This window comes from Elephantulus edwardii, unplaced genomic scaffold, assembly GCF_000299155.1.
Source record: "Elephantulus edwardii isolate Elephantulus edwardi_28Jun2011 unplaced genomic scaffold, EleEdw1.0 scaffold00046, whole genome shotgun sequence".
Lineage (NCBI taxonomy): Eukaryota > Metazoa > Chordata > Mammalia > Macroscelidea > Macroscelididae > Elephantulus > Elephantulus edwardii.
In genome coordinates, this window is record NW_006399796.1 from 5,994,540 (window position 1) to 6,010,558 (window position 16,019).

General features: G+C 42.0%; 2 pseudogenes; one reads left to right on the top strand and one right to left on the bottom strand.

The window, feature by feature from the left end:
• Nucleotides 1-3,953: 3,953 nt before the first annotated feature.
• LOC102869714 lies at nt 3,954-7,802 on the bottom strand (annotated as a pseudogene).
• Nucleotides 7,803-8,408: 606 nt separating this feature from the next.
• LOC102870112 lies at nt 8,409-14,999 on the top strand (annotated as a pseudogene).
• Nucleotides 15,000-16,019: the final 1,020 nt, after the last annotated feature.

Consider the following 16,019-nt stretch of genomic DNA (forward strand, 5'->3'; position numbering starts at 1 on the left):
AAAAAAAAAAAAAAGAATTGATGCCTTTGAACTTTGTTTTTGGAGAAGAGTACCGAGCATCCCATGGATTGCAAAGGGAACAAATAGATAAGCTTTGGAGAAGGTGCAGCCAGAGTGCTCCTTGAAGGCAAAGATGATGAAGCTTTCTCTCACACACTTGTTGCTAGGAGTCATTATTCCTTGGAAAGGGACATCATGTTTGGGAAATTGAAAGGACAGCAAAGGAGAGGAAGACCCACAACAGGGTGGATTGAGACAGTAACTATGGTAATGGGCTTAAGGGTATCAGAGATTGTGAGGATGGCACAGAATAGGAAAGGTTTGAGATATTTTGTTCATGGAGTCACTATGAGTCATACTCAACTCATGCATACCTAATAACAATAGTAACAAAGTATCCCATGGTTCACATGGTGGAAGCTATGCCACTGGTATTTCACATATCATCAGGGTCACTCAATTACTACTACGGTCAGTGGAACTGACAGACTGAGACAAAATGAGAAGCAGTATTTACCATCCATTTATGAAATAAGAGGTCTTCAAAAACTCAATTGCTAATGGAAAAAAAGGAATGAGACTAGATGTACCAGGTGAGCCACTCATATTTCACGACAGTAAAAGTGCAGGTGTCAAAGAGCTGCCTCCTCAAATGCAAGTCTACCAAAATGATGTGAGTGGGGTAAAGTTTCACCCAATGAAGAACCTTTATTTGCTGATGTGGCAAGACTGAAAATGGGAAAATCAGATGCAAAACATCTATAAATAGTGGATAGAGTATATTGAAGTTATTCCTGATGTTAGGTTTCATTGAGTTAAGCAGAACTCACAACAACCCTATAAACAACAGATCTGAACCTTGTTCGATCCTGGGCCATCCTTGCAATCTCTGACACATTCGAGCACATTGCTGCAGTCATTATGTTAACCCTCCTGGTTGATGGTCTTCTTGTACTTCATTACTCTTCCCCTTTCTCAAGTAAGATGCCCCTCTTCAAAGAATACCTCCCTTAGAAGCATGCCCAAAGTATGTGAGACAAAGCTTAATCAGCTCTGCCTTCAAGGCGCTCTCTGGCTTTACCTTCTCCAAAACCTTATCTTTCTTTCCTTTCGGCAGTTTAACACCACAACTCTTCTTCCATCATCCTTATTCATTGTCCAGTTCTCAGATGCATAGCAAGTGATAAAAAACAAACAAGCAAACAAACAAAAAACCCCAACAAAACACTAAAAACAATGGCCTGAGTTAGGTACCACTTAGTCCTTAAACTGGCATCGTGGCTCTTCAATAATTTGAAGAAATCTATGACTACAGATTTTCCAAGTACAAAATGTTTCCTGGACTCTTGACTACTAGTACTAAATGCATTGATTGTGTATCCAAGTAAGATGAAGTTGCTGACAGTCTCAATCTTTTCTCCATGTATTGGAATTGGAAGGCACTAAAAATGTGACTGTCAAATAACTGCCTTGTCAAAGAAGAGTTTACCAAAATGACATGAATGTAGTACATCTATACTCAGTGAAAGACCTTCATTTGCTGATTTGGCAAGACTCAAAATGAGGTGAAAAGGCTGCAGAACATCCATTAATTAATGATGTACTGAGCATGGAATGTATAAAATATTAATCTAGGAAAATTGACAGTTTTCAAACGTGAAATAAAATGCATGAAGATCAGCATGCTAGACATTAGTGAGCTGAGATGTACTGGTATTGGCCTTTGTAAAGAAGAGTGCACACATCTTGGGGATGGGCAAGTCTGACTTTGGTTAACTTCACAAAGGGGAATACGTTCCATCATCAACAACCACAATACAAAACCAATTATCATCCTTTCTCCTATGAACAATCTTAGTGCTTCCGCATATACTCCTAATAATTCCAACATGGCCTGTTTCACCACTGGTATAAAATAATTTTTCACATGGTTTTATATGTTGTGATAGGTATGTGGATCTCACAGATTTAGACCCCAAATTTTTTAATTGATTGGGAAAATGAGTAGGTTATAATTCAAACTGACACCAGAACAAAATCTCTCAAGCAAGGTAGTTTCCCAAGCATGCTTACAGGTCCCTTGGCCTTTAGTCTTCTAGCTTTAGGTGAGATTTACCAAGCTCTTTTAATTTTGTCAATAATTATCTCTTCCTTCAGTTCCGTAGCAAGTTTGATGAAAGGCCCTGGTTCTGATTCTGACTTCATGGGACAGCATTTCCAAATCAACTCTGTCACATATCGGTTTCTGGTTCTCTGCTGCAGCTTCTGGTACTCTTGGTCTGACTTGGCACAGCAATCTCTGTTCTCAAAGAACACACACTTTTGCAGTGTTTGTCCTCATGACACTGAGTTTACTCAACATAATGCTGTTCAGTCAAATAAGCAAAACAAAACAAAACCCCAAACAAATTGCACTGGGAAAATCTGCTGTCAAGGACCTCTCCAGAGAACTAAAAAGCAATGATTTCAGTCAGAATACTAAGGTATACCTTATTCAGGCCATGGTCTTCTCAGTTGCTTCCTATGCATCAGAGAAGTGGACAATGACTAAGGATGACAAAAAGAATTGATGCCTTTGAATTGTGGTGCTGGAGAAGAGTATTGAACATGCAATGGACTGTCAAGAGAAGTAACAGATTTTGTCCTAGAGAGGGTGAAAATAAGTTGCTCCCTGGAAGCAAAGATTTTTAATCTCCATCTCACATACTTTGAACGTGTTGTTAGGTTGTTGCTGTTAAGTGCCATAAAGTCGTAGGTCTCTCATAGCAAACTTATGAACAAAAGTCCTCAACACTTGAGTGACTTTCATCCTTTCTGGAAGTGTATGCTGCTCCTGCTTCCAAGCTTGTTTTAATTGGGAGCTTCACCCAACACCGTCCACCATGGGTAACCATGATCACATTTGACACATCAGTGTCAGAGTGTTCAGTTTTACAGCAACCACAAGATACCTCTGTACAGCAAGTGCTATACTCCAGGGCTATAAAACCCAGAAGAATGCTTGACTAAAAACAAGGAAAAACTGGCCCTTGGGCCTATAGCCCTCAGGCCCTGTGGTATTTTACCATTCTGGCACACCCAAACGCTGGCAAACTCTGGGCCAGAGACCCCTAATTCAACTAGCAAGTCCACTATGCGGCCACCCACTTGAGGCATAAAGAAAGCCACAAACACCCTAGGGTTCCCGACTTGCCTCTCCTTCCAGGCTCCAGAGTTAATGACGAACTGTAGTTACAGTGTCAGTGTGGATTTTCTAAAGTATTTTCAGTAACCTTCTGATGCCCAAAGTCTGTGGACCACACACATTGTTTACGTGCTAGATGTTAATTGAATGATCAGAAGTTCAAATCCACCACTCAGAGGCAACTTAAAAGAAAGTTATACTGATCTATTTCTTAATTTCTTTTTTTCCTCCCCCCCTCCCCAGAATACAGGTTTAATGGAACAGTTCCGGTGACACCGCAAGTGTGGTGCAGGGCTCAGTGGAGGCCCACAGTCCTGTGGTCCTTGGAGAACCCAGGTCAGCTGGGTGCCTCAGCTGCATGAGGACCTGAGAAGATCATCGCCACCTGCTGCTGCCCTGCGCTATTGCTTTGCCTGTGTGCCCACCTGCTCAGTCCCTCAGGCCCAGAACCCAGGTTCACCGGTTCTAAGGTAGGTTTACCTCAACAGGGACCTGTGGTTTCTCCCTGGTGTCCCTTGGCCCCATGCCTCAGAAGCATGGGGGAACACGGATAAGCCTCTGTTCCTCACATTGTCAGACAGGCTCTGCGAGAGCGCAGAGTGGGCCTCCCGCTGATTTAAGGCAAATTGTGTTGGTCCCAGGGGCCTAATGCAGACACCTGGCCCTCTGGTCTGGAGTCTGGGCTGAGCCTGGCCTCAGCGTGCAGACTAGAGGGCTCAGGTGCATGGTTGGCCACTGCCTGATCCCGCAGAACTGTAAGGCTGTTGGGTTAGGACGCCACTCCGAGTCCTGGCACTTGCACTCCACTGGACTTGATCCTAGAGCAGTCCTGGCAGCCTGCGCCCCAGAAGGCACATCTTAGTGTCTTGGAGGTTGTGGGCAGCCTGCGTGGGGATAGGCAGATATGATGACTTCCCTGACGGAAATGGCACTGCTGAGGGCCTTGTCCCCAAGCAGCACGGCTGGCGTATGTGTCCTGCTCTGTGCTAGGCTCTGCGGCCAGCTCCACACCTGGGCCCAGGCCCTGGGACAGGATCTGTTGAATGGTTCTGAGCAGATTAGGATGCAGCTGGCCCTGCGTGTGGTAGAAGACTTCCTTCCAGTGTGAAGAGCTTGAGGGCGAGAGTGCACAAGTCCTCAAACAGTGGGATGATGTACATGTGCGACATCTGCAGGGGACCCGGAGGGTGCGCTCAGTGTCCTCGCCCCCAAACCCTGACTCCAGACTGTGGCCAGGCCCTCCCCACCCCACCCAGAGGACTTCTAAACTAAGGGAAGATGCCCAGACCAAGGGACCCCAGGATATCTCTGGTCTCTGTCCAAAGAGCTTGGACTCTGCTGGTACCTAGCCCTGGCCATGCACTAGCGCAGGCATAGGCTTCTCTATGGGCCTGGGCTGACACCAGGCCCAACTTATTTCGCACCCAACAGCCCTCAGGATGTGGCTTCTATGAAGCTGGCAGGCTGATGCCCTGACCCTACATCCCTCTCATTTGGCTCCTTCCTCACACTGATATTGAGCCAGTGCTAGAACTCCAGCCCTGCTCAGCAGTCCATGCTCTGCTCCTTCAGCTCCGGAAAGAACTGAGGAAGTCTCCAGAAGGTCTTGGACCACCAAGCTGGTGAACTTGTACTTCTCCACATAAAAGCAGAGAAAGTCGTCAAAGCACTGAGGGCCTTGACAGAGCTGGGACAGTTAGTACACGAAGCAATAGACCTTCTCACAGGTAAACAAGTTCATCAGGTGGCTGGGGTTCACTGTAGCTTCGCCTGCAAGTTGCTGACTGGGCTATCTTCCCCAGCAGCTTCATCTGTTGGTGCTGGGCATCCAGGCGGAAGGCTGTCTCCAGGTAGGTAAAGGTCGCACCATACATCTCAGTGGTGATGTGTCATTGTGCAAAGGTGGCCAGGCCCTCACTTAGCCACCCCTCCTCACAGGTGGCGTTGATGAGAGCATCGCTTAAACAGCTATGGGCCACTTTGTGGATAACATTGATGACCACGAACTCATCGCTTTCCAGATGGAGGAGATAATCAAGGTGAGGCAGGGGTTCTCCATGGCCATGATGGGGAAAGAGGGCAGGAGGAATATGATATAGTACCTGCCCCATATGTAGGGCCCATACAGCCTTTCGGCATGACAAGAGGCATGGCTCGGCCCACACCAGCCCCTGGGTCCAATGTCAGCAGGCTCGAGGTCTCCAGCCACGAGGGCCAAGAGGTTAGGAGGCACAAGGTGCTCCATGTGGAAGCGATACACACCCTCCTCCTCCACATATGAGCGCTCTGGGAGGCGCTCATCAGCACCTGCACCCCCAAGGAAGCCTTGACCATGGCCGAGTAGGTGCACCGGACTGTGGGTGGGCAGGCGGGTGCAGCTTTGGCTCCGGGCACCTTGAGGCAGCAGCACTGCGCCGCCGTGCCGCGTGTTAAGTGACATCCCTGGACATCAACGGCCGGCCTTCAGCAGCAGCAGGGAGCAGGCACTAATCTCTTCCCCCTCTTTTTTAATTGTAGATGTTATCTTTTTATTTTAATTAAAGTTTATAAAGAATATCGATTTCCATTCATTCATTGTTACATCTTTTCTTCTCTGTCCCCCTCCCCCCACCCAGATACCTTTTTTCCTATGGAAAAAAAAGTTTTTTCATTGTTATGCAGTCCCCTCTCCCTGCCCAATAATACCTGATCATTTGTTCCTTTTATATAGTTCTCTCCGTCTGTTTCAATGCCATGCACATAATTTATTCCCTCTCTTTTTAATTCCCCTCCCCACCCCTATATCTGTCCTGTTCTATAACAGTGGCATTATGCAGTATTTATCCTTTTGTGACTGAGATATTTCACTCAGCATAATGTCATCCATGGTCACCCATTTTGTACAATATTTCATGATTTGTTTTCCATGATGCATAATATTCCATTGCGTGAATATACCACAGCTTCTCTACCCATTCATTTGCTGATGGGCGCTTGGGTTGTTTCCAGCTCTTTGCTATTGTGAACAAAGCAGCAATAAACATGGGTGTGCCTATATCTGCTTGGATGGCATTTCTAATTTTTTTTAGGGTATATTCCTAGTAGTGGAAATTGCTGGGTCAAATGGTATTTCTATTTGCAAATTTTTGAGAAAGCACCACACTGCCTTCCATAGTGGTTGTACCATTTTACACACTCACCAACAGTGAATAAGGGCTCCAGTCTGTCCACAACCCCGCCAACATTTGTTGCTTGCTGCTCTGTTAAATTTTGCTGTTTTTACTGGGGTGAGATGATATCTCACAGTAGTTTTGTTTTGCATCTCTCTCAGAGCTGGGGATTTTGAACATTTCTTCATGTGTTTGTTTGCACCTGAATGGCTTCTTTGGTGAAGTATCTGTTTATATACTGGGGCACCGGTCTATTTCTTAAAACAAAAACTCCAACAAAACAACAACAGACCAAACAACCAGTTGTTGGAAAAAACCCTATAAATAGAGCACATATTTGTTCTTACATATATAAGTCTACAACCTAACATGAAACTTTGAGTTTACTGTCATCTCTCATAGGGAGTTGTCATGATTTCAACCATGGAAAGTGAAGTATATTAATTTTCTTTAGCTCACTCTTTGGAAATTTTCTAAACAGCAGTCCAAGGTACCTGTCTAGAATGCTAAGAGCAACGATTTCTGTTTAGAGACTAAGATGTGCCTGATACAGGCCATGGTCTTCACAATTACTTGTCATATATCAGACAGCTTGGATAATGACCAAAAAATGATAGAAGAATCAATGATTTCTGATTGTGCTGCTGGAGAAGAGTATTGAACATGCCACAAACATGTCTGAAAACATGTCAAGAAAACAAACATGTCTGTCATGTTGCAAGAAGAGTCTAGTCCTTGGAGAAGGACATTATGCTTGGAAAGGTAGAAGGACAGTAAAGGAGAGGAGAACAATAGATGAGATGGATTGACACAAGTACTGAGCTAATGAGGGGAAGTGTGTCAGAGCTCAGGATAAAACAGGGTTTTTAGAGTTACACTGAGCAGAGGGTCACCATGAGTCATAGTAGACTTGACAGCACATAACAATAATAAATAATGTCCTTAAATGCTGCAGTTTTAATATGGTTACTGATATCACACTATTGTTTACATATATAAAAATATTCTTGCTGTACTCTGAAGTTTTGTGACAGTGTTCATTGCTTTGATTGTTTCTGATACTTTCCTACTCATTGTCTTTCTCATATTTCTAGGATTTTTTTATTCAAAGTTGATTTCTATACTTGGTCAATATTATCTTCTTCATTTATTAACAACACAGTTAGAATCTCTGACTGAATTCAGCTCACTCTCCTTGGTAATTCTTTGGCTATTCTCAGATTGAACTTATTTTCTATTGTTGTATTTAAACCACTGATCAATTATTCCATTTCCTATGATGTCAAAACTTTATCTATAGAGAATATTCATCTTAATTCTGAGAATTTCTCTCTCAGAAAATGTTTTTTATTGATTTGCACACAAAATGCATACACCTTGTGTTTCACACATTCCCATACTCACATTGTGTTACATACAATCGTTTACATTATATTTAATACAAGCAATCACCTCTGATATATGACCATTATCAGCCCATCTTTCCAAGTCTCCTGCTGGATTTTTCCTAATTCCTTCTCTCAGGAAATATTTTATGTTTATTTATTGCATGAAAGCACAGTATTTCATCTTTGAAAAACTGCTCAATCTGACAGTTCAAAAGCTGCTGCATAGTTGAAAATCGGTCAAGACAATTGTATACTGTGAGTGGGTGATTGATTGTTGAGGTCTTATTGATTTTACAAGTTAAACAAGTTTAAAAAAATGACTGAAAATTTTTTTTTAATTTCCAAGGTATCCTATATTTTGAGTTCTTGGTTTTCAGGGAGTTGGGGTTTTTGTTTGTTTGGTTTTTTTTTTATTTCATTTTGTTTTTACCACCACAAATTTTATTGTAAACACAGTACCATCAAGTTGATTCTAGTTCTGGTGGGCAAAGAAATGGGAGTGTTTAACATTCTTCCCATTACTAAGAGTTTTAGTAAATCTTTGGAGAATTACATTCTATGGAGGTTTCAGAGTACAGTGTTCAGTGTACAGTGTTTAGACTGGCTGTCTAGACAGAAGGAAATGAAAAATCTGGCAGCCCCAGCTGTGAAATAGAATGTTTATGCCGACTGAGTTATAGTGCAGTCATGAGCTGCTTCATGTCTACATGGAAAGCTGAGCTAAAGTTAGACTGTACCACATTTGCCATGGTGACTCATATTACTAAAACTGGAACTCATACTTCTGACTTTGTCTACTGCTCAGAGGATGGTAGTATGTCCACATTTCTATAGAGCATTGTACAGGTTATTATTGTATTCTTTAAAAAATAGTGTATAGAAAACATATATGACTACATCTCCTATATTATAGTCATACATAAATACACAAAACAATATATACTATTATACTATGTACAAGAGTAAAAAAACACTCTCTAGTCCTGTATTATCTTCATAATCAATACTCCATTTGAGCACATTGTTTGAAGCCATTGCATCCATTTATCTAATTTAGGTTCTTTCTCCTTTTCTTTGACCCTTTACTTTTCTAAGTATGATATTCTTCTCCAGGGAGTGACCCTTCTTGATATAAAACTCGAACAATGCAAGGCAAAGTCAGTCTCATCATTCTAACTTATACAGAGAATTCTGACAATACAATAAAAGGCAGATTTGTCTGTCCTCTTGGCAATCTATGGAGTATCATCACTTTATGACAAAACCATATTTAAAAGCACAGTTCGTTGATCTTCCTAAAGTGTTGTTGATCTTCAGCACAAACAGGAGACAATGAAAATTGTGGTGGTTGCCAGTGAACTTTATTCTTCGAAGTTATATCCTTTTAAAAAAAATACTTGCTAGAGATCTCCCAAAGGGTATTTTTACAGTGAAATACAACATTTTCGTTCTTGACTGATACTTTCTTAAATTGTTCTTTGTGGATTTACAAATATGAAATTCTTCAGGATTATTTTTGTTGGTCCAGTTATGATGATTTCCCTCCACTTTATATTAAAATTCTTTGGAAGCAGGAGTGGCATCCACTTCCTAAACAACATGCCTCCAGAAACTCTATGAACTTTGGTAAATGTTGATAGTTATTAAAAAGCTTCAGGCCTTTTGTTCATAGGTCACTATGAGTCATGCTCTGCTAGAAGGCAATCAACAACAATTAAGATATATAAGTTATAGACTGTAACTTATAGATTTTCTTTACCTTCAGTAGCAATGTTGTCACATGATTGGCGTGTCATGGGGCTTTAATGTGTCTCCAATTTGCATGCTCTGCTTGGCTGCTTAGATTATTTGCTCGATACATTTTATGAAAATATACACTCATTCCTAATTTGTTTTCATTCTACATTATCACAATTAAGTATTTTCAGATTTCCGTTCTTTGTAATTTTACCCAAAATTTGTTATGATCTGTACAGTCAACTCTTTGTATAGTAAATAAGGAACAATAACTCTCTGGTATTCTCTGATTTCAGCTTCATTGTTACTGCGTAGTACTGAGTCTACTATGGATCACAGCAATCAACAATAAATCAAAACCATGCCCTCTTCTGCTCTGTTCTCGCATTCTTTGCCATGTCAATCCATTACATTGAGAGTCGTCCTCTTTATTGCTCTTTTTGACTATTCCCCCCACCCCCTGAAATTTTAGCAATGATATATACTTGGACCTGGAAGCTGTCATACTAACAGAGCAGGGAAACCATGCATGGTTTAAAATTGAGAAGGGACTGGGGCCCAGCCAGTGCAGGAGGCAACAAAATGCTGCACATCCCTACCTTGCCCCAGAGAGACTTGGTTCAGGTCAGGATTTCTATTTCCTTCTGTTGTGGCTGTGGCTGCTCCTAGGTTGAAACAACCAAAGCTCCTAAGTATTTTCTACAGGACCACTTGAGTAGGTGGCCAAATCCAACCTGGCAATATCAATTAAACAGTTGTTGAGGGATGGAGAAGGTAGTACATCAGGGTTATATTCTGACCCATACCTATTCAGTCTGTATATTGAGAAAATTATTTGAGAAGCTGGACTCTATGAAGAGAAGTGTGGCATCAAGATTGGAGAGAGATTCATCAATAACATGCAATACGCAGATGACACAACCTTGCTTGCTGAAAGTAAGGTGTTGTAGAAGGTCAAGAAATGCAGCCTCTTTTTGGATTGCATCTCAATAGCAAGAAAAAAGAAGATTCTTACCACTGGATGGATAGGCAGCTTCATGATGGATGGAGAAGAAGACATTGAAACTGTTAACAGCTTTATCTTGCTTGGATCCATAATTAATACCGTTGGTACCAGCAGTCAGGAAATCAGGAGACTCATTGCACTAGGAAAATCTGCAGTTAGGGACCTTTCCAAATTATTGAGGAGTAATGCTGTCAATTCGAGGACTAAGGTGTGTCTGGTTCAGGCCATAGTCTTTCTGTTCACTTACTATGCATCTGAGAGCTGGACAATGAATAAGGATGACAAAAAAATAATTTACATCTTTGAGATATGGTGTTGGAGAAGGGCACTGATCATCCCACGAAAGGTCAAGAGAACAAACAAATATGTCTTGGAAAGGATGCAGCTGCAGTGCTCTTTGGAGGCCAGAATGATAAGGCTCACACACACTCCTCACTCCTCACACACATTACGTATGTTGCTAGGAGGTGCTAATCCTTGGAGAAGCACATGATGTCAGGTAGGATGGAGGGTTAGTGAAGGAGAAGTCCCTCAACCAGTTAGATTGACACAGTGACTGCTGCAATGACTCTTATGTGTCAGGAAATGTGGGAATGTCGTAGGATAGCACAGGGTTCAGATCTTTTTTTCATAGGGTATCTATGAGCCATACTCGATGGCACTTAACAACAACAAAAACATGCAGTAATTAATATTTGTACTTGTGATATTAATGACATCGCTTGATAAATTCCACATTCTGTTGTGTTACCTTTCTTTGAATTAGGAACAAATAGGGATCTCCAACATCTGTATGGTCATGTTGCTGCCCTTCAGATTTCTTGGCATAGATAGATAAACACTTCCAGCATTGAATTTCTTTGCTGAAACATTAAGTTGTTTTTCTGCCAATTCATGAAGCTTAATTTGTCACAATACCTTTTTCAGCTTGGACATCTTCCTTAAATATGACTGAAAAAAATTCAATATAACCCAAGGCATTTTGATACAGGATTTTGTATTTCTTCTACCTCTTCTGGTTTTATCATTCAAAATATTCTTTATAGAACTTTCAGATTGTACTTTGATCCTCAAATTGTTACTTCAATTATTTTAGCTTGAGAAATACTGAATATGATTTTTATCTTATGCTTTTCCTAACTCCAGATGTTTTCACATGGCAATTTAATACTGTTCCGTGTTCTCAAATCAACTTTTGAAATTAGTCCTATTTCCACTTTCCTCATTTCCTACATTATTCTTATCCACTCTACCTTCAGGAAGGGAGCTCCTGTGGCCTACCTAGTAGTAAGGAGCTGTCTGCTAAGCTGTTCTGAGGGTGAAAGTGGGAAATCCTCTGAACTTGCCTGGGGTGGGGCAGCTATGACAAAAGACCTCTTCAACAGCAGACAATAAGGACTACATTAAAGAACAAGTTTTTAAAAATATTTTTACATCTATTTTGAGTCTCCTTTTTTAATTTGTTTTTGTTTTGAGTTTTTGGTGTGTTGTTGTTCTTTTTTTAAATTACCTTTTACTATATTTATGATGCCTTTGATGCCATGCCATAACTCAAATTGACTTAGGTCATTAGTGTTTAATGCATCAAATATATTCTTGTGAGGATTTCTAAATTCAGGCTCTCAAAGATTTGAACTTTTTCTTTAGCTTCAATGTGCACTTGTTTGTGAATAATTTCTAGCCTATTCAACAGCTAGTCCCTGCCTTTGTTCTGATAATGGTGACCTTCTTCATCTTCTCTTTCTGAAAATACACTCATTTCTGTGTATTCCTTCTGATGAAGTTAATATGTATGTATGTATGTGTGCATTACCACTGTTGTTGTTGCTGTTGTTGTTTTTGTTAAGTGCTGTTGAGTCGCAGGTGACTCACAACGACCCTATGAAGGAGAGTCCTCAACGCTTGAATTTTTTCATCCTCTCTCCAGGATCACAGGGTTTCTGGAGGCAAGCTATTATGAAAGTGGATGCCACTCCTCCTTCCAAACTTGTTTTAATTGGGGAGCTCCACCCCATTCTCCGCCCGCATTGGGTAGCCAACTGTTAACACATCTGATACAGGCCATGGTCTTTTCTCTCCCTTGTTATGCATCAGAGAGTTGGACAATGACGAAGGAGGAGAGAAGGAGAATTGATGCCTTTGAGATGTGGTGCTGGAGAAGAGTATTGAGGGTATCATGGACTGCTAGGAAAACAAACAGATTAATCCTGGAAAGGGTTAAACTGGGAAGCTCCCTGGAGGCAAGGATTCTGAGGCTCCATCTAACATACTTTGGACATGCTGTGAGGGACTGGTCCTTGGTTATGGACATCATGCTTGGTAGGGTGGAGGGACAGTGCAGGAGGGGAAGGCCCTCTATGAGGTGGACTGATTCAATGACTGGGATAATCGAGATGGGTGTATCAGAGACATTGTGATTGTCACAGGACAGAGTGGAGTTTAGGGCTGTTGTACAGAGGGTCACTATGAGTCACAAGCAACTGGACGGCTCATAACAACAACAACAACACTAATTGCAGTGAGAAATTCTGTGGTTAGAGACCTCTCTAAAGTGCTGAAGTACAAATATGTCAGTCTGGTGTGACTGATATATGTCATGATGGTGAGATTGACACATCATAGGGCAGAGTTTAGGGTTGTTGTACACAGAGTCAACTCGACAGCACATAACAACATAGCTTTTTCTCTTCATTTTGAGTCTTGTCACATGAGCAAAGGAAGATTCTTCACTAGAGGAAAGTTTTACCCAATTTGAATCATCTAGAGTCTACACTGAGGAGGCTTCTCTTTCCCAGTTTCATTTTGAGTGCCTTCCAACCTGAGGGACTGATCTTCTGATTCTATATCCAGCAATATTATTTTGATATTTACAAGGCTTTTGAAGGTCTAATATTTCAGAAATGGATAACCAGTTCTGATTCTTAGCCTGCCTTAACCTAGAAACTCTGCTAAAAGCTATCCAGCAAGAGCCACCTAGCTGATATTTGAATGACAGATAGTATAGCTTCTAGCATCACAGCAACATACAAGCCACCACAATGGGACAAACTGATGGACAAGTCCAAAAGAGATGAACAGAAGATTTCAAAAGACTACTCAGGATGACAAAGCAAAAATTTTATTGTGAAATGTGCAAAGAGTAGAAATTACTCAAAGGGATAACTACTTTTCTATTTCTTAAACTGAAAGAATTAGGGAACATATTCAAGCTGCAAGCGGCAATACTAAACAATTCTACAGACAAAACAATATAGAAAGTGGTGAAATAAAATAGAAGGAATACATAGAATCAGTTTCTTAAAAACAATTAGTCCTCACTGAACCATATCATGATGCACCATATGATCAAGACAATGGTAATTAAGGAACAAGCACAAGTTGCACTGAAGGAATTGCCAAAAAGTTAAGGCCCATCCAGCTCTGTGGACTGTGCAACTGAGGAAAGACGGTGGACTACAGGGTGTGGGACTGCATCCACGCACCCCAACTTCGACACTGCCAGCCTCTTCTGCTAGAGGCAGCAGGTGCAAGTGGAACACATGGAACAGTTCCAGAAAAAAGAGAAGCTGGCAGGGGCTGCGAGGTCCAAGATCAAAGTGACCAAATGCTACAGAAGCTAAAGGAGCTGGAGGTGGCCCAGTATGCAGACAGCCAGTTGGGGCCAGAGAGGCTGCATGCTTAGCTGCAGCGGCTCTGCAAGGAGAAGAGGAGCTGGCAGCAGAAGCTGGAGGTGATGCACAAGGAGAAGAGCATGCCCTGGAACCTGGGACATGGGTACACTCAGCAAGGATGGCTTCAACAAAGAGCATGGTCAATACCAAGCCAGAGCAGGTGGAGGAGGACTCTGAAGGGGTGAGGGAGCAGAACACAGAATGTTTGTGGAGAAGTAAGAGAAATAGATCAGGCACGTGGGCATGCTCTGCTGCCTGGAAGACAGTCAGAAACTGTTGTCAGACAATGTCCACTGGTGTGTAAGGAGACAGCCAATTATTTGGTCATCTAGTGAACTGAAGTGGAGGAAGAATGTGCCCTCATGGAGCAAGTGTTCCGCTAGACGATCGTCATGCAGTTCATCCTGGAGCTAGCCAAAACCTGAAGGTGAATCCTCATGCCTGCTTCCAACAGTTCTTCACCAAGATTAAGACAGCAGATTGCCAGGACAAGGAGAGCTTCAACAACTAGCTGGAGGTCTTCAAGGAGCATGTGCATAGTGGTACCAAGTGGTGAATAGAGAAGGCCTTGAAGTAGTATTAGGAGAAGGAGCACAAGGAGAGGCTTGGCCCTAGTGGCCTGGACCCCAGGGAGGTCTATGAGTCCATCCCTGAGGAGCTCTGGATATACTTTGACGTGAAGAATGCCATCAACAAGATGGACTCCACCAACTAGAAGTACCACATGCAGTGCTGCATCAACTCTGGCCTCTGGGTCCCCAGCTCTAAGTCTAGGTGGCCAAGGAAAAGGAAGAAGCAGGGCTCTGGGACCCGTTCCTGGAAGCCGTTCCCAGGCCAGAAGATGAGAAGGACATCAGCGCCTGACATACCCTCATCACTGCCTACCTGCCTACAGGTCCCTGCTGTGTGCCTCTTTTCAGAAAACAGCAATAGATACCATCTCCCCAGCTCCTGGCTTCTCCACTTTGCTGCTCCACAGCCCAGGGTGTGGGGGGAATGGGAAACACCTCACACTATCCTCCTCCATCTACATCACCCCTTCTGCCCCAGCATTCATCCAAGTCTGCTTTGGAAAAGGGACTTCACTGCCTGCCCGTCCACCTCACTCCACCCCATTCGACACTACGCCAAAGGGCCCCAAGTCCAGGGATGGGCACAGGTAGCCATGTGGCCCATGGATAGGGAAGTTCCCCCCTCACTGCTCATTGTTGGTCTATCGTTCAATAACCTATTCCTTATACAACAATGATCTTCAAACAAAACATTCCTGATGCTAAAACAAAATAGAAAAAAGTTAAAGCCTCAGGAATTGATGGAATGTCAACTGAGCTGTTTCAAAAAATATGTGCAGCCCTGAATATTCACACTAGTCTATGCCAAGACATTGGAAGACAACTACCTGGTCAAGTGAATAAAACAGTTCTATATTTCTTTTCCTTTTTTACTAAAAAGGTGATCTAAGAGAAGATAGAAATTATTGAACAAAATCTTAATACAAATGCAAAGCAAATATTGCTGATGGTTACTAAAATGTGGTTAGAACAATACATCAATAGAGAATTTTCAAAAATGTAAGCTGGATTAGAAAAAGATCTTGGGATAAAGAATATCATTATTCAACCTACCTAAATTGAACATCTGAACAGACCCATTACGAAAGAAGAAATTGAAAAGGTAATACAAAAAAAGCCCTGGACCAGATGGTTTTACAAGTGAATTTTATCAAACATTCAGAGAACTGTCACCAATCCTACATAAAATACTTCACAAAATAGAAAAATAGGGAATTCTCCCAGACTCATTCTATGAAGCAAAATATCCTTGATACCAAAGCCAGGAAAGGATGCCCCCAAAACAGAAAACTGTAGGCCAGTATCTCTTGTC